Source organism: Hordeum vulgare, chromosome 7H, assembly GCF_904849725.1.
Source record: "Hordeum vulgare subsp. vulgare chromosome 7H, MorexV3_pseudomolecules_assembly, whole genome shotgun sequence".
Classification (NCBI taxonomy): domain Eukaryota; kingdom Viridiplantae; phylum Streptophyta; class Magnoliopsida; order Poales; family Poaceae; genus Hordeum; species Hordeum vulgare.
Genome location: NC_058524.1, coordinates 346,777,288 through 346,788,768, shown reverse-complemented (window position 1 = coordinate 346,788,768; position 11,481 = coordinate 346,777,288).

The window sequence follows — 11,481 nt, the reverse complement described above, 5'->3', positions numbered from 1 at the left end:
CCAAGCATTATTGTTGATCAGGATGTTATTCAGTAGAGTCTGAGCTTGTTCCACAGTTCATTCCCTAAAAACACAACCGGTACAACTATCTAGGTGGTCTCTAGAGGCATCGGTAAGTCCGTTATAGAGGATATCAAGTATCTTGTTCTTCTTAAGAGGGTGATCACGCAAAGCATTTTGTAGCTGGACAAGCCTCCCCTAAGCTTGTGGAAGACTCTCTTCTTGGAGTTGAGCAAAGTTGTATATTTCCTACAAGGCAGCTTGCTTCTTATGGGCAGGGAAATATTTCTCACAAAAGTAATAGATCATATCCTAGGGACTACTCACACATCCAGGAGCAAGAGAGGTGAACCAGGCTTTAGCGTCATCCTTTAGAGAGAAAGGAAACAGCTTAAGGATATAGTAGTGGCGAATCTTCTCCTGTCGGGACCCCGATCCAAAGATATAGGAATCCAGCCTGTAACACATCGCATCTCTTTGCGGTCTCACGCTCGGTTATCCCCACGGCTGCAGCTAGCCTTACCTTAGCCGGGACCGTTTGCGCCTTTTGACTCGTGTATGCAATTGTGTCGCTAGCAATCCAATGACAAAGAACCCGGATCGACATGTCTAGTCATAAACCAAAGTGGCAGTTCCGCACAGGGACAGGCATACATGACCCAGCAAAGCAGGTGTCGATCACCAGCGAATGTAGACGAGTCGTAGCAAGCTACAAGGACTCCATTACATCGCGTGACATTTCCCCAACGGGGACAGACACAGCAGCTAAGAAGGACACATGTCGGTCAACCAATCTGTCCGGAGCAGTAGCGAACTACCATGGCTCATTGGATCACAAAGGGGCATTTCCCTGTAAGGAATGCTACTAAAGCCTACGGCTACGTAATCGAACGCCATACATATCAAGTACGACACACGTACGCATGGCATACTGATATGTATAGATACATCGATGGCATCACAGCATAACCATAAACATACAAGCTTTATTTAAAAGGCTCGGAAGAGCCTCACACATAATATTACATAGTAGGGGTCTCACGACCCATCATAACAGTCATTCAAGTTACAAGCCAGTGGAAGTAATTAAAATGTCTGAGTACAGACAGATGAAACTAGAAGGCACATGGCCTGACTATACTATAGACCCACCCTAGGGCCAGATCGTAGTTGGGATACCAGCTACTCGTCGTCGTCGATGTCTAGGTAGAACCCTCCATTAGGGTCATTAACAACCTCTGCAACAAATTATTAAGCAAACGTGAGTACAGGGGTACTCAGCAAGACTTTAGGATAACTATCTACTCATGCAATGTATCAATAAGGAATTGTGGGGTTTCATGCGGAAAACCAGCATTTGACTCGTGGCTTGACAACTTGCATTTTTAAATAATTTTGACAACATTGATTTCTCGCAGACGAGTCCACTAACACCACAACAATACTCCATCGTGGAATCATTCCGTCTCCATACGGAAATGCCGTCCATGACACTCACGCTTATCTTGACAATTTTATGAGTAGCCATTAAAGTTATTTATGAACAACATGTGTCTCCAAGTAGTCCATATTCACGGACGCGGCTATTCGAATAGATCATAACCCTGCAGGGGTGTACTTCTTCACACGCGCTCTCGCCACTTATTGCCCTGTGCACGTCATGCACCTCAGCAACCTTCAAGCGGAAGCCCAGCGAGGGAGTCGGCCACGACCGTTAACCACGATAATACTTAGTCCAGGTCTATCGCCTATCTGAGGGTAACCCGCACGGAAGTCCGGCCGAGGTTTCCGCCACGGCCCCAAACGATGTGCGCAGGGTTCCCAAGCACACCATCTGGGTGCCACTTGGTACACCGTGCCACTGCCTACCGCATCACAGCCCACCTCTCAGGTTAGCGCTATGCACGACCTCCAGCTTGACTATAAACACCAGAAACTACTTGCAACTCCTGGACCGAGTACTAAGCGATTAATAAGTCGAGAGGGTCAATTAAGTATCCCAGCGTGTGGTAGTATCTAGTCTTGGATTACATACACGGAACCCAGTTCCTAAGGACGGTTCCAATGAAACAACCCGCCATGTACTCCTACATAGCCTTTCACCGGTACCTTTACCAAATCAGGTTCAACTCACAACCTTTACTTACTGAACACATTCTCACAATTATGTTCATCACCCAGATGACAGACCTTACACAACTCTAAGCATAGCATGCATAGTAGGATAAGACACATCATGGCTCAAGCATCTACCAGGTATGCTAGGTTACAAGGTGCAGCTATTTACTGTGACAAGACAGGTCATGCAATGGAAGTGGGTTCAACTAACGTGGCAAAAGCATTTGAAGCATTTGATCCTAATGCAATAAGTAAGTGCAGGAGCGAGAACATGGGATTTATCGGGATGATCAAAATGGTTGCTTGCCTTGTTGCTCAGTGGAGGGACAATATCCGTTAGTCGGATATTCGGTAGAATCCGGAGGAGCGGAGCCTACCGATAGAAATGACATCAATGAATAACAATCATATGCAACAAAATGATGCATAAGCATGGCATGAAGATGCAAGGTGGTATGCTAATGTAGCTACCATTATTAGGTTGAAGTGGATTTGAATCAGATTCAAATATCACTTCAAACGAGGTATTCTCAAATACCATTTTAATTGATTCGACCTGATACTCAGATCAACTTGTTTTTAACATGCATGGGAATGATATGTTAAGTTGCTGGTTGTGATTGAACAATGTTTGATCATAGCATTTGAAGTGGAATTCAAATGATTTTCAAATTCCAACTCCAAAGCATTTATTAAATTTAACGTATTCATTATTCTACATGTTTGGTCCAGTAACATTTTCAAACATGTTTGAAAATGACATATTCAGATTCCTTGGATTTTGCTGATACTTTTTCATATATAAATTATTTTCATTGGAGTTACAGATTAATTTCTATGATTTTTAGAAGTTTTGCCCATTTTCTGGAATTCTTTTAAATCAGAAAAGCTACTTATTGCGGCAGGCCCACGTGAGCATGGCGTCAGCCGTCGGTCGACCTGGTCAGGTCAAACCCGACAGGGGGACCCACTGGTCAGCCTCACAGGGATAATCCCGCGCTGACCAACCCCTCATTGCGTTTGACTTGCGACTGGGGCCCACTGTCAGTGACTACTTTGCGTTTTAAACGTGGATTAGCGAGGCCAAGTCATCCCTGCCGGAGACTGACCGGCGGCGACCAGATCCGCGGCGGATCTTTGCCGGAGAGTCGCCGGAGATGGCTGTGGTGCTCGGGATCGAGGGCCGAGAGCACTGGGAGGATCCCCAGGCTCGGCCTCATCCACAACTGGCCTCAGGGAGGAATGGGGAGGACCAGAGGTCACCGGCGACGAGCTGAGGCGACGGCCGGAGCTCGGGCTCGTTAGTCTAGTGGCTAGGGTGCACGAAACCGAGAGGAAGAAGAGGGGAAACGAGCGCCAGCTCACGGTGAAGGCAGTGGAAGGCTTAGACGGCTCGGGGAGGCGCTGGGGGGCGACGAATCGAACAAAGCTCGCCGGCGGCCGAAGCTTGAAGACGACGGTGCCGAGGGCGTTGCAGGGCTCGGGGGTTCTTCTTCTTTGGCAGGGACGGCCAACTTGTCGAGGTGGAGCGAATGGAGCACTCGGGGGAAAGAACCTGTGGCCAGAGGCTCGGGTAGCTCGAGCTCGAGCTCCTGTCAATGGCGACAGCGGGGAACGAAGCAACCGAGAGGAGAGGGGAGGAATGGGTAGCGGGGATGGATTGGGATGACTGCGGGGAGGTTATCCTCGCCTTGCCAGCGCACCGAGACGCCCAGGCAGGCAGGGAGCTGCGTGGAGGCGCCGGGCGTCGTGGCGGCCACCTCCTGCTGCCCACTAGCGAGGAGGAAGACGACAGGGGGGAGCTGGGCCTGGGCGAGGTAAGCGACACGTAGGGGTTTTGCTATCTTTTTCTTGTTTTGTTTCTCTTTTATCCAATGATTTGAATTCCCATTTGTTTTGGCTCAAATATTGGTTCAAAAATCATTTTGAACCTACTGAAATATTAGTTGGAATATTTCCAACCATTCCTGAGGTTTTCAACATTTTTGAAAATTGAAAATATTTGAATTCAAATTTAAACTTGAATTCAGTAGCTTTTTGAATTTAAATAAAATTCCAGATATGTTTCAAAAATAGTTTTCTTCCCTAATTATTTGTTTTCATGAATTATCAGAAAAGTTGAACTCTTCTTGAGGCCATTTTGGGTTCATTGTTTTTAACAAGTTTGGAATTTCTTTGAATTTGAGAAGTGGCTAGGGTTTTTGAGTTTTGCTTCACCACTTACTTTGATCATGATGCAATTTATTTGATGCAATGCAATGAAGATATGAGCACAATGCTAAACCTTGGTTAGGGTTCCAGGGATGTGACAACTCACCCCCACTCAAAAGAATCTCGTCCCGAGATTTAGAAGTCGTCGGGAATAACGCGGGATACTCAAGTCGGAGACGATCCTCCCTTTCCCATGTTGCCTCCTTCTCAGAATGATTTGATCATTGAACTTTAAGAAACTTGAGGTTTCGACGTCGAGTGGTACGCTTAGCTTGATCAAGAATACACACAGGGTATTCTCGGTATGAAAGGTTATCTTGGAGATCAAGCGTTTCGTGGTCCACTTCACGGATAGGATCCGAAAAGCAACGCTTGAGTTGCGAGACGTGGAAGACATCATGAACCTTGGAAAGATGTGGAGGAAGTTCCAACTGGTAGGCAACTTCTCCTCGTTTGGCAAGAATGCGAAAAGGACCAATGTAACGAGGAACCAACTTGCCCTTGATACCGAATCGATGGGTACCCTTCAAAGCTGTAACCCGAAGGTAAGCATTCTCGTCAACTTCAAAGGTCACAGGCTTATGATGATGATCATATTGGCTCTTTTGACGAGACTGGGCTGTTTTCAACTTTTCACAAATAATGCGAACCTGCTCTTCTGCATCCTGGATCATATCCGGGCCAAAGACTTGCCTCTCTCCGGTTTCTGACCAATTAAGAGGTGTTCGACATCTTCGTCCATAGAGAACTTCAAAAGGGGCTTTGCCCAAGCTTGATTGATAACTATTGTTATAAGCAAATTCGGCGAATGGGAGGCACTTCTCCCAATTCATACCGAACGATATAACACAAGCTCGGAGCATTTCTTCTAGGATGTGATTCACTCTTTCTACTTGACCACTTGATTGAGGATGGAAAGCAATGCTCAAAGATAGGTGAGTCCCCATAGCATTCTGAAAACTTTCCCAGAAGCGAGAAATAAAGATACTCCCACGGTCTGAGTTAATCTCAAGAGGAACACCATGAAGAGACACTATTCGAGAGATATATAGCTCTGCTAGCTGGCTAGCTGTTATACTCTCACGAACTGGTAGAAAATGAGCTACTTTGGAGAGACGGTCAATGAACACAAAGATAGCATTATTTCCTTTCTTGGTCTTGGGAAATCCGGTAATGAAATCCATACTGACTTTATCCCATTTCATTTAGGAATAGCTAAAGGTTGAAGGGTGCCAACAGGCCTTAGATGTTCTGCCTTAACTCGACGAGAAACGTCGCAGTTGGCAACGAACTCAGCAATTTCTCTCTTCATCCTAGTCCACCAAAACCTCTGGCATAGGTCGTGATACATCTTAGTACTACCAGGATGAATGGTGAGAGGAGAATCATGAGCCTCCTTAAGTATCAATTGCCGCAGACATTTGCTCTTAGGAACCACTAAACGGTTCTGAAAGAACACAAAACCTTTCTCATTGATGGAGAAATCCCTAGCGTTTCCGCTAGCAATATTCTCCTTGATCCAGGATATACCCTTATCATAAGCCTGCACGGCTATGATTTGATCCCTAAGAGTAGGCCTCGCCACCAGGGTAGAAAGAAATCCTTGAGGAACAATATGAAGATTTAACTTCCGAAATTCCTCATAGAGATGTGGTTGACCTTGTTGTAGCATCAAGTTGTTACAATAAGACTTACGACTTAGTGCATCAGCCATAACATTGGCCTTCCCCGGGGTGTAAGTTATCCCTAAGTCGTAATCCGTGATCAACTCAACCCACCGTCTTTGCCTGAGATTCAAATCCGGCTGGGTGAAGATATATTTCAGACTTTGGTGATCAGTGAATATTTCGCAACGATTACCAAGAAGGTAATGTCGCCAGGTTTTAAGTACATGGACTACAGCTGCAAGCTCAAGATCATGTGTGGGATAATTATCCTCATGTGGACACAACTGTCGAGATGCGTATGCAATAACATGACGATCTTGCATGAGAATGCAACCTAATCCTTGTCGCGAGGCGTCGCAATAGATAACAAAGTCATTAGAAAAATCAGGTGGTAGCAACACACGTGCGGAAGTCAGGCGTCTTTTCAGTTCCTGAAAACTATGCTCATACTGTGGTGTCCACTCGAACTTTTTATATTTCTTGATGAGTTCAGTTAGAGGCTTTGCAACCTTGGATAAATTCTCGACAAAGCGGCAGCAATAGCTCGCTAGACCAAGAAAACTCCTAACTTGCTTAACCGATTCAGGTTGAGTCCAATCAAGGACAGCTTGAACTCTCTCGGGATTGACAGTAATACCCTTACCAGAGATTACGTGACCAAGATAGGTCACTTCTGGTAACCAAAATTCACATTTTAAAAACTTGGCATAAAGGCGATGCTCTCGAAGTTTCATCAATACCAGCCTTAGATGCACGGCATGTTCTTGTTCGTTCTTCGAGTAGATGAGAATATCATCGAGGCATACCACGACGAATTTATCCAAATACTCCATGAAGATTGAATTCATCAAGCGAGATAAGGTGGCTGGGGCATTGGTTAAACTGAAGGACATGATAGTGTACTCGTATTGGCCATAACGAGTAACAAAAGCCGTTTTTGGAATGTCCCCGTTCTTGATCTTGATTTGATGGTATCCCAACCTCAAATCCATTTTGGAGAAGACTGAGGATCCAACGAGCTGATCATACAGGTCATTGATCCTGGGGAGCGGATACTTGTTCTTTATGTTGACCAGATTAACTGGTCGGTAATCTACAACCATCCGATCCGTTCCGTCTTTCTTCTTGACGAAGAGGACGGGACAAGCCCAAGGAGAAGAGCTAGGCCGAATGAAACCTTTATTCAAGGCCTCATCTAGTTGCTTCTTAAGTTCGGCTAGCTCCAGGGGTGCCATCTTATATGGTCTTCTGGCTATTGGAACGGTTCCCGGAACAAGATCTATCACAAACTCTACATCTTTGTTAGGTGGAATTCCTGGCAGTTCCTCTGGAAAAACATCCGGAAATTCACGGACTACCGGAATGTCTTCAAGTTCCGGAAGAGGGTTGGCATTGAGGGAATAGAGTTGGCATTTGGCAACTCGAGTAGAGACATTAACTATCTCACCCGAGGGATGGGTAAGCTGAACATTTCTAGAATGAGTATCAATCTTGGCATAGTGAGCTCACATCCAGTCCATACCCAAGATGATATTAATATCCGAAGATTTCAGGGCTATCAATGATGCTAGAAAAACTAGCCTGTCTACTAGAATTTCATTGTCATAGGTTATCCTAGAGGTTTGCCACTTACTACCAGGGGTTTGGACAACCAATGGAATTGGCATATCATAGAAAGACATGTTATGCAACTATGCATAACTTTCTGAAATGAAGGAATGATAAGACCCAGTGTCAAAAATAACAGACGCTCGGTGATGATTAACAAGGAGCGTACCCAGTATGACGTTGGGATCCTCTGCATCTTCTTCTGCCGAGACATAGTTCACACGGCCACGTGCAGGAGTTGGCTTCACATAGTAAGCTTTGCCCGACTTGCCTTACCCGACGGACTTTCCGGGTGGCTTGGCACCCACATTCTGAGGACACTCACGGGAATAGTGCCCTGGTTCTCCACACTTGTAACAGATCACCTGATTGGCAAGTGGTGCAACATTGCTAGCTGGACCACCATAGGTTTTTGCTGGAGGGCTGGTTTGATTCGTCTGAGGCGCCACATAGGATGGCCTCGGAGTGTATCTTGGTGGCAGAGAACTGTTTGGAACCCATAGCCTGCGTTTTGGAAACGTGGAACCAGATGACGAGCCAAAGTCACGGGAGTGCTTCTTTGTGGCTTCATAGTCTGTATGACCAGTCTCGGCACTGATCGCCTTGTTGACCAGGGCTTGGAAGCTTGTACACTCATGGAGGCGCAAATCACGACGAAGCTCATGGCTCAGACCCTTACGGAACCTTGCTTGCTTCTTGGCATCGGTAGACACCTCCTCTGTTGCATAGCGGGCGAGGTTACCGAACTCGCGGCTATAGGCATCCACGGTCAACTTTCCCTGGGTGAATGCACAGAACTCCTCTCTCTTTTTGTCCATCAGGCCCTCTGGAATATGGTGCAGACGGAAGGCTGCACTGAAGTCTGCCCATGTGGCTGCTGGTTTAGCAAGACGCATAGCCTCAAAGTTCTCCCACCACACATTGGTGTGTCCTTCTAGGAAATACGCCACAAAGGTCACCTTGTCGGCCTGAGAAACATTCGCAGAGCGAATCTTACGTGAAATACTGCACAGCCAATTATCAACGTCGAGGGGATCGACGGAGTGATGGAACTTTGGAGGATTCAGCTTCACAAAGTCATTGAGAGACACTGCAGGATTCCTAGGCTGACGAGCCGTATTTTGCTCAATACGCTCTAACATTCGGTTGGTCTCCCTTTTGTTTCTCTCTGCCTCAAGCATAACTTCCGCCAGAGAGGGCGGGTGAGGCAGTCCTTCCTGCGACGCTTGACTACCCTCGCCTTGCTCATGAGCAGGGGCACGGTTCAACCTGGTGAACACCATCCTGACAAACAAACTCACAGCTTAGACCAATATCATCAACAATACTAGCTATGGATTAAGAATGCACTGAACACATGGAATGCGGAAATGAATATCCGAACAACATGGTAACAAGCAACTGCTATATATACACCATGGTTCATACACACCCTTACATAGTTCAATACTACCTTAACTGAAGAACAAACTACTGAAAACATGAAACTACTCATCAGAGGCTTACAAGCTTCCTATACATTATTTATCTATGCCTCCGGAATTCATTTCACGACACAAGCATACTTCACAAGTCACACAGGACTGTGAAAGTACAGCTACTACCAAACTATCCTTCCACTCACGGTTCAGGCATCCGCATAAAACATCTCATAAAGATTGCCTCCATGGCCTGGAAGCTCAACCTGCGGATCTGGAAATACTCTGGCCTGAGATCCCTGGGATCCGTAAGGACATGGATGTGGCCTTGGTCCCCTGACTGGTGGTAGTAGGGGTCCCCGAAGAGGGGTGACTCCTCCTATAGCGGGCTAGTCAACATGAGCCGGAAGATGGGTTCTAACAGGGTTCAGGATCTCCATATCTCTGTACTCTGTCTGGACTACAGGTGCTAGCTGCGTCAAAGCCGTCCACAAACGGGCACGTGTAGCATAAAGCCCCATGCGGAGGGCACGTGCATCCCTGACTCTATTCTCTAGCATCTCAGCAGTGGACTGCAGCAGCGGATCCTCCATGGAGGAATCAAAATAGACCCCGATGAGGTATCCTTCTTCACCTGGCTGAGAGGCAGGAACATAGCAGAACTCTGAATTCTGCAGCAGTGCATGTCTAGCCCTCATAATGGTCAACATTGAATAGGCAGCATCTTGTACTGCCATGTCAACAGTGACTCCCAATCCATAAGACCAATGGATTGGCTCCTCAGCTCCAGGGTAATATCGGAATACCCTAACAGTGCAGATATACTGGCTCTGGTTGAAGTCTCGGTACTGTTCCTCCACTGTGTACTCTGGGTACTAGCGGTAACCACACACCAACATCACCCTGACTAGCATGGCCGTATGACCCGGCACATCAATGCACCTAGTCAGACGAACCACCTGACGAGAAGGACGACCAGGCATCTGAAAATAGAGAGTAATGCAAAAGCATTAGAGCTCTGAATGCAAAATTGGGCAGCATAACGGCTGTAAATGCTCAAAAACAATTTTGAGACAACCCATAAAATGGAATAGCGTAGCCACTCAACTATCAAGTTCAATTCTCTAATCATCAAACTTACTTCTTTTTCCTAGGGATAAAAGGAACCCCCAAAATAACTCTCGACTCGTTGTCCTATAATCTACCGATCAGAAACACGAGCCTAGAAAAAGATGAGCAACCTAGTCCTTAATCCCCGCAGAAAAGACGAGGATGACCAGAATAGAATAACTTGAGAAGAGAACAAGAGTCTTACGTTCCCTTCCACAAACAATTCCCTTATATATAACTAAAGCAATTCTAGACTCAACTTCGACCAGTTTGGCTTAGTAATCCTACAGTCAGTCAGGCTCTGATACCAACGCTGTCGGGACCCCGATCCTAAGCCATAGGAATCCAGCCTGTAACACATCGCATCTCTTTGCGGTCTCACGCTCGGTTATCCCCACGGCTGCAGCCTTACCTTAGCTGGGACCGTTTGCGCCTTTTGACTCGCGTATGCAATTGTGTCGCTAGCAATCGAATGACAAAGAACCCGAATCGACATTTCTAGTCATAAACCAAAGTGGCAGTTCCGCAGAAGGACACGCATACATGACCCAGCAAAGCAGGTGTCGGTCACCAGCAAATGTAGACGAGTCGTAGCAAGCTACAAGGACTCCATTACATCGTGTGACATTTCCCCAACGGGGACAGACACAACAGCTAAGAAGGACACATGCCGTTCAACCAATGTGTCCGGAGCAGTAGAGAACTACCATGGCTCATTGGATCACAAAGGGGCATTTCCCTGTAAGGAATGCTACTAAAGCCTACGGCTAGGTAATCGAACCCCATACATATCAAGTATGACACACGTACGCATGGCATACTGATATGTATAGATACATCGATGGCATCACAACATAACCATAAACATACAAGCTTTATTTAAAAGTCTCGGAAGAGCCTCACACATAATATTACACAGTAGGGGTCTCACGACCCATCATAATAGTCATTCAAGTTACAAGCCAGCGGAAGTAATTAAATTGTCTGAGTACAGACAGATGAAACTAGAAGGCACGTGGCCTGACTATACTACAGACCCAGCCTAGGACCAGATCATAGCTGGGATACCAGCTACTCGTCGTCGTCGATGTCTAGGTAGAACCCTCCATTAGGGTCATTAACAACCTCTGCAACAAATTATTAGGCACACGTGAGTACAGGGGTACTCAGCAAGACTTTAGGATAACTATCTACTCATGCAATGTATCAATAAGGAATTGTGGGGTTTCATGCGGAAAGCCAACATTTGATTCGTGGCTAGACAACTTGCATTTTTAAATAATTTTGACAACATTGATTTCTCGCACATGAGTCGACTAACACCACAACAATACTCCATCATGGAATCA